The sequence below is a fragment of the Gallinula chloropus genome (genome assembly GCF_964237585.1).
Source record: "Gallinula chloropus genome assembly, chromosome: 21".
NCBI lineage: Eukaryota > Metazoa > Chordata > Aves > Gruiformes > Rallidae > Gallinula > Gallinula chloropus.
Window position 1 is genome coordinate 2,232,790 of NC_140106.1, and position 16,125 is coordinate 2,248,914.

Here is a 16,125-nt window from a genome sequence, read left to right on the forward strand (position 1 = left end):
ACAGGTGGCACACTGCCCAATTTGCACAAGAATTTACCAGCACAAAGAAAAGGGGGTGGAAAAGAGGGGTGGACTTACCGGGGACTGAGGGCCTGAAGCTCTGGGGCTGCCAACTCCACACGAGGCCAGATGGCTCCGGCAGGGACTTGCTGCCCAGGCTGTGGCAGATACCAAAAGCCCCGGCTGGGCGGGGGAGCGGGGCTGCAGGGAGAGGGGGTGCCGGGGGTGAGGAGAGGCTGCCGGGGAGAAACTCCCCCCTCCTGTGGGGAATGGAACAGCCGCCCGGGAAAGGAGACACCTTGTGCTGGTGGGAGGGGAGCTGTGAGAGCCCGAGGAGCAGCAGCAAAGCCCGAGCCAGGGGCTCTGGCAGCCATGTCAGTGGGGGTGCTGCCTGGCAGCCATGTTAGTGGGGGTGCTGCCTGGCAGCACGGTTTCAGCCACGCAGGCACTGTTACAAGCTGTGCATCTCTTCCAGGCTGCCAGTTGCCACTGATTATTATTTCCAGCCTTGAAGAGGTGCACAGCTCCCCCCATTCCCTGGTTTAGATCTCACTGTACTTCAAGTCACTGGAAACAAAGGCTGTGGTGCAAGGTTCAAGCATCACTTTTCTGACAGGGAGAGAAGCAGGAAGCAGGATCACTATGAACAGTCTTGACTCGTGTAAAGCCATCCAACACTTTGCTGCAATTTCTACCTTATTTTGTTGGGTATGACAGAAAATACAGAAAGCCACATTACCTAAGGTGGGTTTATTACCTAAAGCCACCTACTCTGGCTTCACATGTCCATTAGCTTATCAGTCCTTTGCACTTGCACAGATCCTTCCAGGAATTGTGAGTGAGGGGCTCTGGTGGTCCTTGGGAGAAGGCCATGAGTCGTCCTCACAATGTACTTTTCAACTTTCGCCTGGAATGTGAGGGTCTTGCAAGCTTGCAGTGTTCTGATCAGTCTGAGCTGATTTATGTCCTTGTTAGTCAGTTTTTCTGTAGCAAGGGGATAACAGCTTAGTTACAAGGGTTAACATAGTTTAACTGCCCACCGGTTTGATTAACAAATTGATTATACAAGGTTTATTACACTCCAGAAGGCTTTGCTATTGCAAGGGCACAGGGATTTTTATAGAAAATGTCAGCAAACTGCCTGAAAAAGGGCTGAAGGGCTGGTTTTCCCTTTTTCCATTGCTTGGCCACCCTGCCTCCTCCTCGGCTGGGCCTGGTCTGCACACCCTGGCCTCCTGGTCGCCATGTTACTGAACTGGTTACACAGCTTTCAGCTTGAGTGACTTTGCTATCTGACGGGAGCAGCAGGGATATTGTCCAGGCCAATCCCTTCAGAGCTCAGAGTCAGGTTGCTGACAGACCTGCTGCCTTCCCCAACCCCATTCTTGTGTTTGTAGCACAAAACTGCTCACAGCCATTTCTGCAGGGCCCTTTGCTGAAAGCTCAACAAACACAGCAGGCAGACAGCCACTACAATTATAAAAATCAATAATCCTGTTTTGACCATTGACAATATCCAGCATGAATTCCCCACCCATGAAACAAGCTGTCTAGCCCAAAAAAATCCCTTTCCTTCTTCTATCTTTTGTGTTTGGTCTGGTCAGACAGATCCATGCAGCACATGCCATCTGTGATTTTCAACATGTTTCTGTCACTCTCTCTTCAACACCAGTTTTTCTACAGAATACCCCATGAATCCTCAGTGAACTTCTCCAACAGGGAGAGTCCTTTCCCAGGAGGCTTCAGATCTTCCCCCACTGCCCCAGTGTGGGTCCCTTCCATGGGGTGCAATCTCTCAGGCCCAGATGTCACCAGCCTTGTTCCCCACGGGGTCACAAGCTTCCCCTCAGCAAACCTGCTGCAGCAGCGATCTCTCTCCGCACTCATGTCATACCAACATCATGGCAGTTGAGGAGGAGGTATGTGAGGAGATGAATGGAGCCCCTCTGCCTCAGAGGAAGCGGAAGCCTAGAGTGAGGTGACCATCCGCACGCCTCGAGACTGCCTCTGTTAGGCAAGAGAGAAAGGTAGTTGTAGTAGGGGATTCCCTTCTCAGAGAGACAGAAGGCCCTATATGTAGACCAGACCCTACACGCAGGGAGGTGTGCTGCCTACCTGGAGCCTGGGTCAGGGACATTACCAGAAGGCTACCAGGGCTGGTAAGATCCACTGACTATTATCCGCTACAGATAGTTCAAGCAGGCAGGAACGCAATCACAAAGTGTAGCCTTCGAGCTGTCAAAAGGGAATTCTGGCATCTGGGGCGCTTTGTTGAGGGGGGGAGCCCAAATAATATTCTCGTCTATCCCCACTTGTGGGAGGAGGGGCTCAGAGCAGGACACGAGGACCCATGAGTTGAATGTGTGGCTGAAAGGCTGGTGCCGGCACAAGAACTTTGGTTTTTTTACCAAGGGACGGTGTACTCTGCTCCTGGCATGATGACTGCTGATAGGGCTCACCTGTCCTATAAAGGAAAGCAGATCCTTGCCCAGGAGATGGCAGGGCTCATCTATCGAGCTTTAAACTAGTTAGGAAGGGGATATTAAGAAGGCTGCTGGGGTTAGGCAAGTGCTTCAGAAGTCACAACGGGAGTTGATGGTGGAAAAAGGTAAATACCAACAGCACAGTGGTGGACTTGGGGAAGTTTTTCCACATGAGAGTAGAGAAAATTCTGTGGATTGCCCTGAGTACTCCTCAGTGGAGCCACTTTTGCCAGTCCCCTGTCAGAAATCTCGCTGTGGGCTGTTGAGGATACCTACATCTGCTGCCCCACTAAAATGCCGTTATACAAATGCACGTAGCATGGGGAACAAGCAAGAAGAATTAGAGATCTTTGTGCGGTCGCAGGGCCACGTTCTCATTGCAATCACAGAGACGTGGTGGGACAACCTGGACGACTGGCACGCTGTCATGGATGGCTATGTGCTGTTTAGGAAAGACAGGCTAGGGAGGCGAGGTGGAGGAGTTGCTCTTTATGTGAGAGAGCACCTAGAATGTATTGAGCTCCACCTGGGGAAGGATGAACCATCCATCGAGTGCTTGTGGGTTAAAATCAAGGTGGCAACTGAATGCCGCCTTCGCTTCGGTCTTCACTTCAAAGGCCCCCTGGAACTCACAGACACTGGATGAAAGTAGGAATGTTTGGGAAATGAAGAATTTCCCTCTGGTTGAAGTAGGGGAGGTCCAGGATAAGGAACAACCGTTTGTATCAGCACAGGCTGGGGGATGACCTGCTGGAGAAGAGCTCAATGGAGAAGGACCTGGGGGTCCTGGTTGATGACAGGTTGGCCATGAGCCGGCAGTGTGCACTGGGGGCTGAGAGATCCAATGGGATCCTGGGTTGCATCCAGAGGAGTATAGCCAGCAGATCAAAGGAGGTGATCCTCCCCCTCTACTCTGCCCTGGTCAGGCCCCACCTGGAGTTTTGTGTCCAGGTCTGGGCTCCTTGGTATAGGGATCTCCTGGAGAGAGTCCAAAGAAGGGCTAAGAAGATGATTAAGGGCCTGGAGCATCTCCCCTATGAGGAAAGGCTGAGTAAGTTGGGGCTGTTCAGCCTTGAGAAGAGAAGACTAAGGGAGGACCTAATTAAAGTTTATAATTATCTGAAGCAGGGGATGCAGGGGGAAATGGCCAGCCCCTTTTCAGTGGTCTGTGGGGACAGGACAAGAGGCAATGGTTGCAAGTTGGAACATAGAAAGTTCCGCACCAACATGCGGAAAAACTTTTTCACAGTGAGGGTGAGGGAGCCCTGGGACAGGCTGCCCAGGGAGGTGGTGGAGTCTCCTTCACTGGAGGTATTCAAGACCCGCCTGGACGCCTATCTGAGTGATATGTCCTAGGGAGCTGCTTTGGCAGGGGGGTTGGACCTGATGATCTCTCGAGGTCCCTTCCAACCCCTTCAATTCTGTGATTGTATGATACTATGTTCAGGGCATGGGACCAGCCTCCTACGGGAAGCAGCGCTCGCAGCGCGGCTGAATGTGGCCCAAGAGGACATTTTACCCAATGTTCTGATTTATACAGATGCCACCACTGATTGCAATAGTTAATCAGGGTCTTCCCGTCTTCTGTTCCTGCTGACCCTACAATATCTTTCCAATGGGCCAAAATACACCCCAGGGGGCTCTTTTTCAATATCCCTCCCCCCTGTTTTTGCCCACCTTGGGCGAGTTCTAAAGGAGTGTTTTCCTTGCAATGGATGTACCTAAACTGAATGTAAATTCAAATAAGTTCAAATAAAATGCCTGTATAAACCTCTATAAACCTGTATAAATGGGCAAAGACTTATTCTTGCACCTGATTGAGAGTTCTCTAAAGTCCTCCTCCCATATATTACTGATTTTTTTACACTCTTCAGATTTCCACAAATCAGTTGCTTCAGCTGACATGAGCTAAAAATGTTCTCCCACTCAGACCAGTTGTCAACAATCAGTCAGGTATTTATTACACCCAGTCACACATACACATAAGAATTCTGAGAAGAGGCTGGGTTATTCAAAGCAGTGCTGAGAAATCATCACCATCAGCCTCCTCGCTCTGGCGCAGGGACACTGCTATGTGGTGGTGGTCTTTTGGGGTCTTCTGGAGAAAGGCTCATAGTCTTCCTTGCAGTCTGTTCTTCACTTTGGTGCAGATTGCTGAGTTATAGACACAAGGTCAGTTTAAACTGTTCCCTTCTTGAATAATTGCACCGTTCGTTTGTTTGTCGTGTTTGATCTCCTTTGGGTTTCGTGTTATGAAGATGCCTTTTCCCTGGCAGCCACTGGGAGGCTGCAGATGAACATTCCGGTTTTCCTCTTGTGTCTGTAGGATTGGAAATCTCCATAGCTGTGGGAGGAAGAGGGGGCTGTTCAGAGCTGAAAAAACCCCCATCCCCTGAGCTCGCCCATAACAGAGGACAAATGAGGAAACGTGAGAGACTTTCATTTACAATGAGCTACAGGACACCAACACAAACAGCTCATAGACACACCTGAAATACCTTCTGAGAGAAGGCGGAAAAGGTACACAGGGTGCAAAGAATGAGAAAGAAGCAAGCTGCATGCCATGAAAGCCACCAGACTTGCCTTTCCTACTGGGTTCCTGGTGCTGCTGGGGTCGATGTACCTCACGGTGGCAAAGCGGGCCAGACCCTCCTTGTAGATAAAAATCCTCAGTGGGTCACAAGAGGTGACCAGCACATAAATGCGAAGGTCAAATTTGAAGCCATCAATGAGGAAAGGCTGTGAGAAAAAAAGGCAGGAGGGACGTGAGAAAAGCAAAGGCTGCGAGGCGGCTGCTGGCTGCCCTGCACGAGGCTGGCTGCTCTGTCTCACTGCTTGTGCCGCTCCCCGGCACCTCAGCAGCGAGGAGAAAGGCAAGCTTTTGCCAGGCCTTTGCTGAGCTGCGGCCACCTCTGTGCCCCTGGCAGGTCCAGGAAGGTGCAGGGAAAGGACACAAGGAGGATGTGGGATGCTGGAGGAGCTGCGAGGTTGCACACCCCCAGCTCTAGTTTGAGATCGTCCCCGTTACCGTAGAGATGTACTGCTGACAGATCATACGCTTGTCGTGTTTGATCTCCTTTGGGTTACGTGTTATGAAGATGCCTTTTCCCTGGCAGCCACTGGGAGGCTGCAGATGAACATTCTGGTTTTCCTCTTATGTCTGTAGTATTGGAAATCTCCATAGCTGTGGGAGGAAGCGGGGACTGTTAAGACCTTCCACCCAAAAGCCGATTCACACAGCACACCGTGCTGCCATGGATCTGATTTTCCTTGTTCCATGGATGCCCCAGTCTCTGTGGCTGAATGGCCCTGTCTGCCACCCAGAAGCTTCTGTGCCCTTCAGAGGCTCTCTGGGGAGGGACCAGAGCTCTGCCTTGGGCACTGCGCAGACTGCCCTCTGCTGGGGAGAAAGAAGGGGAAGGCGAAGAGTTTTTTGGGAGGTAGATTGGGCTAGAAAGTGCGGAGGGAAAAAAAAAACAAGCCCGTCCAGGTGTCATGGTTTTAATGTCATGGTTTTAACCTCAGCTGGCAACTAAGCACCAGGCAGCAGCTCACTAACTGTCCCCTGGTGTGATGGGGGGAGGATTCAAAAGGTAAAAAAGAGAAAGAAACTCATGGGATGAGAGAAAAACAGTTTCATAAGCAAAAAGTAATTTTTAAAAGGGGAGAGAAAAACGCCCAAACAACCCCCAGCAAAGAGGGAGGAAAATGAATCCCATGAAAAACAAGCAATGTGCCACAGCACAGGCCCAGATGTCAATGGAAAAGGGCGTCTGCCTCTCCAGAGGACGCACTCCTGCAGACTCCTTCCCTTCCAGCGCTCACCAGCTTAGGTGCATCTGTTGAGCAGCAGAGCTGCTCCCAAGAAGACCTCAGAAGCCAGGGGTTTTTGTGCCAGCCCTGTGAGGAGTGGGTTCTCCACAGGGGCAGCGTACCTGGCACACTCCTCCCTTGCTGTGGATGCGGCCGTTTCCCGGAAGAGGGAGATGCTCTGCTTGAAGAACGGCTCGTACTTCTCTGTCCCACACGCCGGGTAAATGCGCCGGAAACCGCCCAGGTGCGACTTCTCGTACTGCTCTGGCTGGGCAAGCCAGGCAGCCTGGTTGCTCTTCAGCTCCTGACGTATGCAAACCGGGAGAAAGCAGAGGCAGGGAGGTGGGACAGGAGGCTCCAGGTGCTGCCTGGGTGAGGGACAAGGGCCTGGCAAGCTTCTTTCCCCATCTGATAGCTCTTTTCACATGCATGCAGGGAGGCAACACGATCTGCACTCCACCTACCCCCAGAGAGGGCTGGGGAAGCACTTCCAGCTCTCTCCCCTGCTGCCCAGGCTCTCGCCCTGCCCCTCAGCCTTTTCCCCCAGCTAACCCAATGATAACAGAATTCCCTTAGAAGCCCCTGCTCGAGGCATTCCTGCCACCCCGCACACTGTCAGGAGCTTTCCTCTCCAGACAGTGGGGAGCTTGGAGCAGCTGAGGCTGCAGGGGCAGGACGAGTACGGGGTGAACATGCTCAGCAGCTCCAGCCTGGAGTTCTCTTGGGTGTCATAATTGAAACAGGAGCTGGAGGGATTCCTGCCCACCCACCACCCGCTGTCCCCCGCAGGAGGAAAAGCCCGGGCAGTGGGCTCGATGGGGATGGACCTCGATGCACAGGACCCAGAGCACCCAGCGCCACAAGTCTCCTCGTGCCCAGAGACAAGCCCTGGTGCTCCCTTGCAGGATGCCAATGGCTTGGGAGATTTCTCCTCCAAGGCCTTAGAGTGCCACGGCCTCCGTGATCTTACGTTTGAAGCCGTGGGGAGATCTTTTCTCACTGGGACCTGTGGCACGATGGGGAAGAGCGGTACCTGCATGCACGGAGAGTCTGATGGCTGTGCAGGAGCCGTTCCTTTACGTGCTGCTTGTCTTCCTGCAGCACCTTCCTTCTGTCACAGGCAGGCACGTTTATCAGGCTGATGGTATCGCGGAGAAGTGCATCCTTCACCTCCCGCTCCAGGCGAAGCTGGGAGAGTGGTTCACATGCCAAAACAAGGCGCACAGGCCCGAAGGAAGCTGCCCCAGGGCAGGGGGACACAGGGACAGCTCTAGGGACAAAGGTTTCTCACGGATCCCGGCCCCATCAGTTGCCTGGAAAATACCCGTGGCAGCAGCCGCAAACATCACCACCCTGTCCCACACCATGGCAATGACCAATGGCCCCTACTGAAGCAGCTCAACCTTGATATCATTTGCATGGAGGAGCAACAGCATCCCTGCTTGCCCATCCCAAGGCAAGCTCCAGGGTAACAGCAGCCGTGAAACTTGTGCCTCCCCACGGGGCGTCTGCCACCTCCTGCCTGTGCAGTTGACCATGGCTCACCCAGCCTGACCCAGCCCCACGGCTCTCCCAGCTCGACCCCACCACGAGCTCAGCCCCACTGTCACCCAGAGGGGCAGTGGGTTCTGCTGCCAGGACTGGCTGCTGCCCTCACCTGCCACATCCCTAATTCCCGGGATCGGCATGGAGCAGCCCTGAGCCCCTGAGGTCGCAGGGCCACCAGCAGAAGGATAGAGAGGCAGGTGGGGGCTGTGGCCCTTCCTGCCTGAATAATGCTTCTGCTGCTGCTGCTTCTTCTGTTGCTGCTGCTGCTGTTGCAAAGCACTACATACCACGGCAGGGTGACATCACCACCCTGTCCCGCACCTTCCCAATGACTAATGGCCCCTCCTAAAGTAGCTCAACCTTGACATCATCTGCATGGAGAAGGAAAATAATCCCTGCTACTGAAGGCCAAATTTGGGTGCAAGATTGCGGCTCTCAGGTGTCCCCAACGTCTGGAGGCAATGCCTTGCTTCTCTCAGCCCTTTCCAAGGAGTGGGAAATGGCTGCTGAGCAATGAAGTTGAGTCTGGCTGCTGCCTTCTCCTCCCAGGGATAATCTCTGTGGGGCACTCGAGCCCCCCCAGCCAGAACTAGTCCTGGCCAGCTGGAAGATGGGTCTGTGCACCACAAACATCTCCTCTGTGCCGCAGGGGGAAGCTTTGCAAAAGACACTTCTCTGGTTTGTCTTTCTTCAGCACCCTCACACCTCCCTTGGCTAGAGGAGATCCTGGGGTTTTTAACACAGGGATCGTCCCCTGGGCTGACTCCCAGGAATTCTCCTTGGCATGACCCCAGGGTAACCCTGATCCCTCTGCTTGTTCTCCCCACTCTGACCACAGGGAAGGGTAGAAAATGGGGGGGGCAAGCCCTTTCTCAGAATGGACCTGGACGTTGTTTCTCTGCTGCTTGGCTAAGAAGCTGCTCTGGGCACACAGGGTTCTCCCAGGGAGCTGCTGTGGTGCTGAGGGAGCGATCACTCCTCGGGCCCAGCTCTCAGGAGCACTGAACCCCACAAGGGAGAGGGTCCCCGGGATACCAGCCCACCCTGTCCAGCTCCAGCTGCCCCAAGATTACAGGGCAATTACATGTCCAGTTAGAGACACGGCCTCCCAGGCAGCCACGATCTCTGCAAAGCCAAGAAAAGAGGCGTCACAGGGTACCAGGGTTCCCGATCTGGTGGGAGCAGGTCCACCCCTGCTGCTCTGCAGCTGCCAGGCAGCGTTTCAGGATGATGACGATGGCTGCTGCAGATGCTCCGGCTCTCAGAGGAGCTGGGATTGGTTGTCCGTCTGTCCCGCTGCGAGGTGCAGCTGGCGGTGTGGGACCAGGCTCCTGAAGCTGCAGCCAGGTGCCTGTGGAGACAGGAGGCTGCCGAGGCCCTGCCATGGCTGCGGTGCTGGGTCCTGCAGGGTGCCATTCAGCACCGGTTGCACTGTGGGACACAGGCACTTGGCTGCACGTGGAGTTGTGTCCCCTGTTTGGAGGGCCACAGGTCCTTCTTGCCTGTCAAACCACCCCAGAGGGATGCAGGCTGGCACCCAGGGCCCTTCTGCAGGCCTCTCCCAAGGGCTGCTCTCTACGCTTGTTGCCCAGTAAGGCCCAGCCTTGGACCTGCTCCCATGGCCGCACGGCTGGTGATTGCCCAGCTCTCTGGTCTGCCCAGGTCTCTCTTTGAGGTCTAAAAGACTCATTTTGGGGGTCCAAGGCCTCATGGAAAAGTTCCAAGCTGCACTTTTAAGGTGACAGGACTCCCCTCCTTAGGAGCCCAGACCATCCCTTTGAAGGCCTCGAGCCTGCTTTTGAAGGCCCCACCACCACCTCCACGTGAGAGTACAGAGCCTCCTTCTCTGGCTCCTACGTGTCGCTTTTAGGAATCATTGCCCAGTTTTGAAGATTCAGCACAGAGTTGTGGGTGCCCAAAGCCTGGTTTTAGGGTGCAGACTCCTCATTCAGGGAAAAAGGCCTCATTTGTTTCATGCTCAAAGCCTTGTTTTCAGACTCCAAAGAGCCTGGTTTAGGCTGCAAAGCATCTCTTCAGGGCTCCAAACCTGGTTTTGGGGTGGAAAGCCACATTTTCCATTCCTAGAGCTCCACTGTCGGCATTTAAAGTCCTGTTCTGAAGGCCAAACCCCTGCTTTTGAGGGTCCAGACTCTCCTGTGTGGGGCCCAATGCCCTCTTTTCCAGCTCTAAGCCTCCTTGTAGATCCCCAGGCCCTCTAATATGGACCAAAGCTTCATTTGGGCAAGGAGGGGCAAGAGGCTACTGAGGGGACTGGAAGACAAATGTTGTGAGGGGTGTCTGAGTGTTAGAAATGCCAATGGTCCTAAAGAAAGGACTTGAGGTACACACGTTAGTGAAACAGTAATTTATTATACATTCTTGCAAGAGCTGGTACCTAACAAAGTACGCACACCTTTGGTCAGAGTTTGTAGCACTTTTATACCATATCCTTATTCAAAAATCATTCGGTTAACTCATACAATTGTACATATTCATAACCTGTCCCGCTTCCTATTAAAATGAGTTCCAAGAAGTGATTTCCATCAACTCCTCCCCACTGCGCCTGCGCACTGCTGTTTGGTGGTGGTCGTTGAGGGTCATGGGGATGAAGTCGGATGGCTCCTCTTTGTCACCACAAGTAACCTTCTGTCTTGCTCAGACTCAGTTACCCCTTGACTCTGATCCAAATTACAAGTGGGGTTCCTGCCCACCCACCACCTGCTCTCCCCCGCAGCAGGAAAAGCCCGGGCAGTGGGCTCGATGGGGATGGACCTTGATGCACAGGACCCAGAGCACCCAGCGCCACAAGTCTCCTCGTGCCCAGAGACAAGCCCTGGCGCTTCCTTGCAGGATGCCAATGGCTTGGGAGATTTCTCCTCCAAGGCCTTAGAGTGCCACAGCATCCGTGAGCTTACGTTTGAAGCCTTGGGGAGATCTTTTCTCACTGGGACCTGTGGCACGATGGGGAAGAGCGGTACCTGCATGCACGGAGAGTCTGATGGCTGTGCAGGAGCCGTTCCTTTATGCGCTGCCTGTCTTCCTGCAGCACCTTCCTTCTGTCACAGGCAGGCACGTTTATCAGGCTGATGGTATCGCGGAGAAGTGCATCCTTCACCTCCCGCTCCAAGCGAAGCTGGGAGAGTGCTTCACATGCCAAAACAAGGAGCTAATTCACACTCCAGCACCCAGCAAGCGCTGCCAGCAGCCAGCCCCAGCCCCAACCTCATCCCTGGACCCAAAACCAGCCCCAGCCGTACCACACACTTTCCAATGAAGTCGGTCGGCCACTCAGACCCCACAGCCCGCAGGACTGGGGGTGTGGAGCAGCTCTCGGGATTTGAGATGCTCTTACAGGTCAAGAAGGCCTTGGGTTCAGGGCACTCCCTGCTGTTGGAGAGGGTGTCCAGGGAACGGTCAGGGACACCCTCCAGTCCCGCTTAGGCTACAGCAGCTCGCCTGGGACTTAACCCAGGAGGCCCTTCTGAAGCAGATCAGCTCTGTTCAGCCCACAGCTCCTTGCTGAGCAGCCTCCCCCCAGACCAGCCAGCTCTAAGCTCTCCACTGCTTCCGGTCTTGTTTCAGCCCAGCAGGAGATTCCCTCCTCACCTCGAGCAGCCACGGCTTCAACTTTCTGTCCAGTAAAATGTCGAAGCCCAGGATCTCAAAGCAGGCACTGCCAGTCACGTGCTGGGGAAAGCAACTCTGGTACTGGTGCTTCACAATGGGCTGAGCTGAGATCAGTGTCTTGATAACAAGATCTTCAGTATCTTCCCAGAGCTTGGCCTTATTGAAGCTGTTTTCTCTCATCCAAACAAACAGGGTGGACAGTTTCCTGTGTGCAGGACAGAAGAACCTAAGAGCTGCCCTGTGATACCACGATCGCCCTGAGAAAGGCCCTGGCAATCAGGGCTCCCAAAGGCAGCCTTCCTGCAGGTCGTGCCCCAGGCACTGCAGCATCCCCACAAGACCGTACGTCTTGCTGCCCTTCACGTCATCCCAGACAAAGTTTTCACTGCGTCTGTTGATGGCATAATTGGTCAAATGCATGCAGGTGTCATCCTGAGAGAGGATACGTGAGAGGCTTTCATTTACTATAAGCCATATGGCACCAACACAAACTGCTCACAGACTGTTCTGGGAAGAGGTACAGAGGGTGCAAAGAACAGTAAAGAAGCAAGCTGCATGCCATGAAAGCCACCAGACTTGCCTTTCCTACTGGGTTCCTGGTGCTGCTGGGGTCGATGTACCTCACGGTGGCAAAGCGGGCCAGACCCTCCTTGTAGATAAAAATCCTCAGTGGGTCACAAGAGGTGACCAGCACATAAAAACGAAGGTCAAATTTGAAGCCATCAATGAGGAAAGGCTGTGAGAAAAAAAGGCAGGAGGGACGTGAGAAAAGCAAAGGCTGCGAGGCGGCTGCTGGCTGCCCTGCACGAGGCTGGCTGCTCTGTCTCACTGCTTGTGCCGCTCCCCGGCACCTCAGCAGCGAGGAGAAAGGCAAGCTTTCGCCAGGCCTTTGCTGAGCTGCGGCCACCTCTGTGCCCCTGGCAGGTCCAGGAAGGTGCAGGGAGAGGACACAAGGGGGATGTGGGATGCTGGAGGAGCTGCGAGGTTGCACACCCCCAGCTCTAGTTTGAGACTGTCCCCGTTACCTTAGAGATGTGCTGCTGACAGATCATACGCTTGTCGTGTTTGATCTCCTTTGGGTTTCGCGTTATGAAGATGCCCTTTCCATGGCAGCCACTGGGAGGCTTGCAGATGAACATTCCGGTTTTCCTCTTGTCTCTGTAGACCTGGAAATCTCCATAGCTGTGGGAGGAAGTGGGGGCTGTTCAGAGCTGCAAAATACCCCTATCCCCTGAGCTCACCCATAACAGAGGGCAAGTTTTCCTGGCTCCAGGAAACAGCCCCAAGAACACTCAGAGGCCTGCAAAGAGATGCTCTTTCAGCAAAGATGCTTTTGGTCAGGAATGGGGAAAATCCTGCTGAGCGGGAGGAGGGTGTGGCCATGGAGCAGGTGAGGAGAGCTCTGATTCTAGGTTTTCAGGCAACGGCCAGAGTAAAATCTGCCTAGGAATGGGCATCTTGGCCCCTTGCCACGACACCGGGTGCTCCTGGGCCACATTCAGCCGCGCTGCGAGCACTGCTCGCCCGTACGTGAGGAGAGAAGCCAGGCCGTGCGCCCCAAAGCTTCGGGACCTTGGTGGGAGTTTCCATCCCACTGTGCCCAGAATTCTGCTCAGCGGAGTGACCCGCACTCTCCCACCACCCTCTGGCCTCAGCGTGCTCTGCTGCAGCGCTGGCAGAGACACAGGGGCCATCGCCATCGGTGGGGTGTATCCGCCTCGTGCCCCTGTCCCGTGCCCTTCCCGGGCAAGCAATGGGCACTGCCCCAGCCCCCGGGAGACAAGAGCCTGCCACGCCGCCCCGCCACTGCCGCCTCTCCTGCTCGCTCCCAGCTGCAGAGACACCTTCCAGCCAAAAGCCGATTCACACTCCTCCCTCACCCACTGCCCTTTGGCATTCCGGGTGGGTGCCCCTCCCCAGCTTTAGCCCCTCTGCACTCTGCCTGCAAGGCACATGGCCTGAAGCCAGAGACGTGTGCCGACACACCGCTCAGTCACAGGGAGGGATCCCAAGTGTGAGAGACCCCCCCAGCCCACCACAGAGAGGTTCCCGCTGCGTCATTTCCTATCCCTGCTCTCAGCTGCTTTAATGCCCATCACTCACTCAGCTGGCAGGCACCAAGTGCGGGGGAATATCTTGTACTCCTCGGGGAAGAGCTTGAGCATGCGGTTCAGGTTGCGCGCTAACAAGTCCTTCCGGCAGATCTCCATCATGCCTGGGAAGTGGTTGATTTTCTGAAAGAGGTGCAGAGGGAAAAGAGAGTCAGCTGTGGTGAAGAGGTGGAACTCTTGCCGGGTGATGACTCCCTGCCCTGGGCAGCCATGGAGGAAGCTGCCACCTCCTGTCCCAAATCCTCCAAGGACTCCTCCTCTGCGCTGGTGTTGGAAGACGGAGTCACCACCGGCGAGGGGGCAGGAGTGGGCTGTGAGGAGGTGGTAGGAGTCTCCTGCAGTGAAGGAAGAGGACTTCCCTCCGGTGATGATGTAGGAGTCCCCCCAGGGATGAGGGCAGGCACAGGGCTGGTGGCAGGGCTGTACTCCTGATCTTCAGCAGCCTTGTAGAATGGGAAGCCCATGTGCAGGAGCATCTGCTCCCTGCAGCTCTCTGCCGCGACCTCAATGTGTTCATTGACAAAGTTGGCTGTCCGGTCGTGCAGAAAGGGCTGCAGGGTACGGACCATGGACACCTCGTCCAGTCCTTGGCTGCACAGAACGAAGATGACGGTGTTCTTCAGAAGATCTGCGTCCCACCACTCAGCCCCAGATGGCAGATGCTGGTTCAGCCAGGGGAGCAGGGGCTCCAGTGTCTCCTCAGACTGGCGGAAATAGTCTGCCCAGTCCTCAGGTGTAAAGCCAGCCACATCTCTGCTGGGTGCCGGCTCCTCAATCTCCTGCTCTTCTTGGTCATCATGGTCCTCCAGTGGATCTGATGGTGGTGGCAGATCCAACTCCAAGAAATCGTCCTCAGACCGCAGGGAGAAGCGGACGGTGTTGACCTGCTGCCGGCACAGGGCGCACGATGATTTGTGTTTTGCCCACCGCAGGACGCAGCCCAAGCAGAACTTGTGGCCACAGGGTGTCACGTAAGCCATGTCACCTGGAGCACCCTGGCAGATGGGGCAGCTCCACTGTTCCTCCTCTGTTGCCATGTTGACTTGTTGCAGCGGGCTGGGGAGACCTGCACCGCAGAAGGGAGAGGGGCCACAGTCACTGGCTGTCCCGGGAAGGGGAGAGGAGGAAGCAGGTCCCTGGCCCCTGGCTCCAGAAGGACACCCTCCCAGCTCCCCAAGCCCCACAGCCCACCCCATGGCCACCCCATAGCCACGATTCCTCACACGGCTCACCTCCAATGCCAAAAGCACACCACACAGTGTCCAGCTGCCTCAGCTAGGCAGGGCTGGGGAAACACACCGCACGGCTCTTGAACGGGCACCAAAGCTGCCAATGGCAGACACCAAAACACCCAGAGAAGCCTGGCTCGAGCCTCCACACCTCGCAGGCACGCTCAGTGGGAGTCCAGGCACGAGCCAGACTGAGCCAGGCTCTGCCGGTGCCCCAAGAGAACCACCCAGCGACGTGATGTCACATCCCACTGCTTGCTGGCATCACAGCGGGCCTCCTGCTCCTGGCGATCTTGCACAGGGTGGCACTGGCCCCTGTGCGGATTGAAAATGTCATTTCCATGCTCCTGGAACTTGGAATATGGCAACACGTTTGATCAGAAGCACAAATAGTCCAGGGCTGACCTAGCTGAGGCCAGACAGATGAGAAGAAGCCATCAGCAATCTTTGCTGCCTAAGAAGCCGCGTTGGGGGGAAACTCAAACAGAAGGCAGACTGTGCACTGGAAAAAGTCTTGGGTTTGGCATTTTTCCCTACCTGAAGCTGATGCTCATACTGGGTTGGAAGGGACCTTTAAAGGTCCTCTAGTCCACCCGCCCTGCAGGAAGCAGGGACATCTTGCCTAGATCAGGTTGCTCAGAGACCTTGAGTATCTCCTGGGACTGAGCCTTCACTACCTCCCTGGGCAACCTGATCCAGTGATGTAACACCCTCATTCTAAAGAACATTTTCCTAATTTCCAACTTGTATCTACCTTGTCCTGGTAGTGCCCACCACACTCCCTCCTAAAGAACAATCGTCTGCGTGGGGCTCAGCTCTCAGCTGGGGCAAAACCAAGACAGCACCTCTTAGTGATTTCTGGCCTGCTGCTGGCTTTCATGAGCACCACTGAGAAGCTGTACAAGCCTCTAAGGAGACAGGACCATGCAAGATAGTTAAGCTCTCCTGTACCTATCAGCCAAGACAATTCCTGCTCTGCTAAATGCATGGTAGGAGGCTGGAGGCGTGAAGGAAGGAGATGTTGCATGTTTCCTCTTCAAGCACAGCTCTGAGGGAACACAGTTTAGCGTTCACACTGAGATTGTCTCCTCGGGGTTTTAGCAGCCTCAGGAATTTGCATTACACATCGCTGCCACAGGCACTTTCTCCTCTCCTCCAAGACTGTGGCTGTGTCCAAGCCTAGAGAAGAGCCCACCTGCTCAGTGCTTAATAGAAAGCTCTTGTAGGAGCAGCACCCCCCATTCACTAACACATGACATGGGTCTGCTCAGTCGCCTTCAGAGTTCCTCTGCTCCTTTCTCACAGCAACAGTGG

At 54.7% G+C, this 16,125-nt stretch overlaps 2 pseudogenes across 2 annotated transcripts in view; one reads left to right on the forward strand and one right to left on the reverse strand.

Annotated features, from left to right (window-relative positions):
• Positions 1 to 16,125, forward strand: part of LOC311199737 (tubulin polyglutamylase TTLL13-like) — a 336,991-nt pseudogene that overhangs the window by 78,326 nt on the left and 242,540 nt on the right. The window lies entirely within an intron of this gene.
• The window catches only part of LOC311199707 (tubulin polyglutamylase TTLL13-like), a 146,942-nt pseudogene that overhangs the window by 10,675 nt on the left and 120,142 nt on the right, over positions 1 to 16,125 (reverse strand). The window contains exons 5-10 of the transcript in view: positions 13,575 to 13,705; positions 12,497 to 12,653; positions 12,061 to 12,207; positions 11,818 to 11,903; positions 11,451 to 11,676; positions 7,330 to 7,501 (exon numbers count right to left, since the gene is read on the reverse strand). The product of the transcript in view is annotated as a tubulin polyglutamylase TTLL13-like (transcript). The remainder of the gene's footprint in view (positions 1 to 7,329; positions 7,502 to 11,450; positions 11,677 to 11,817; positions 11,904 to 12,060; positions 12,208 to 12,496; positions 12,654 to 13,574; positions 13,706 to 16,125) is intronic.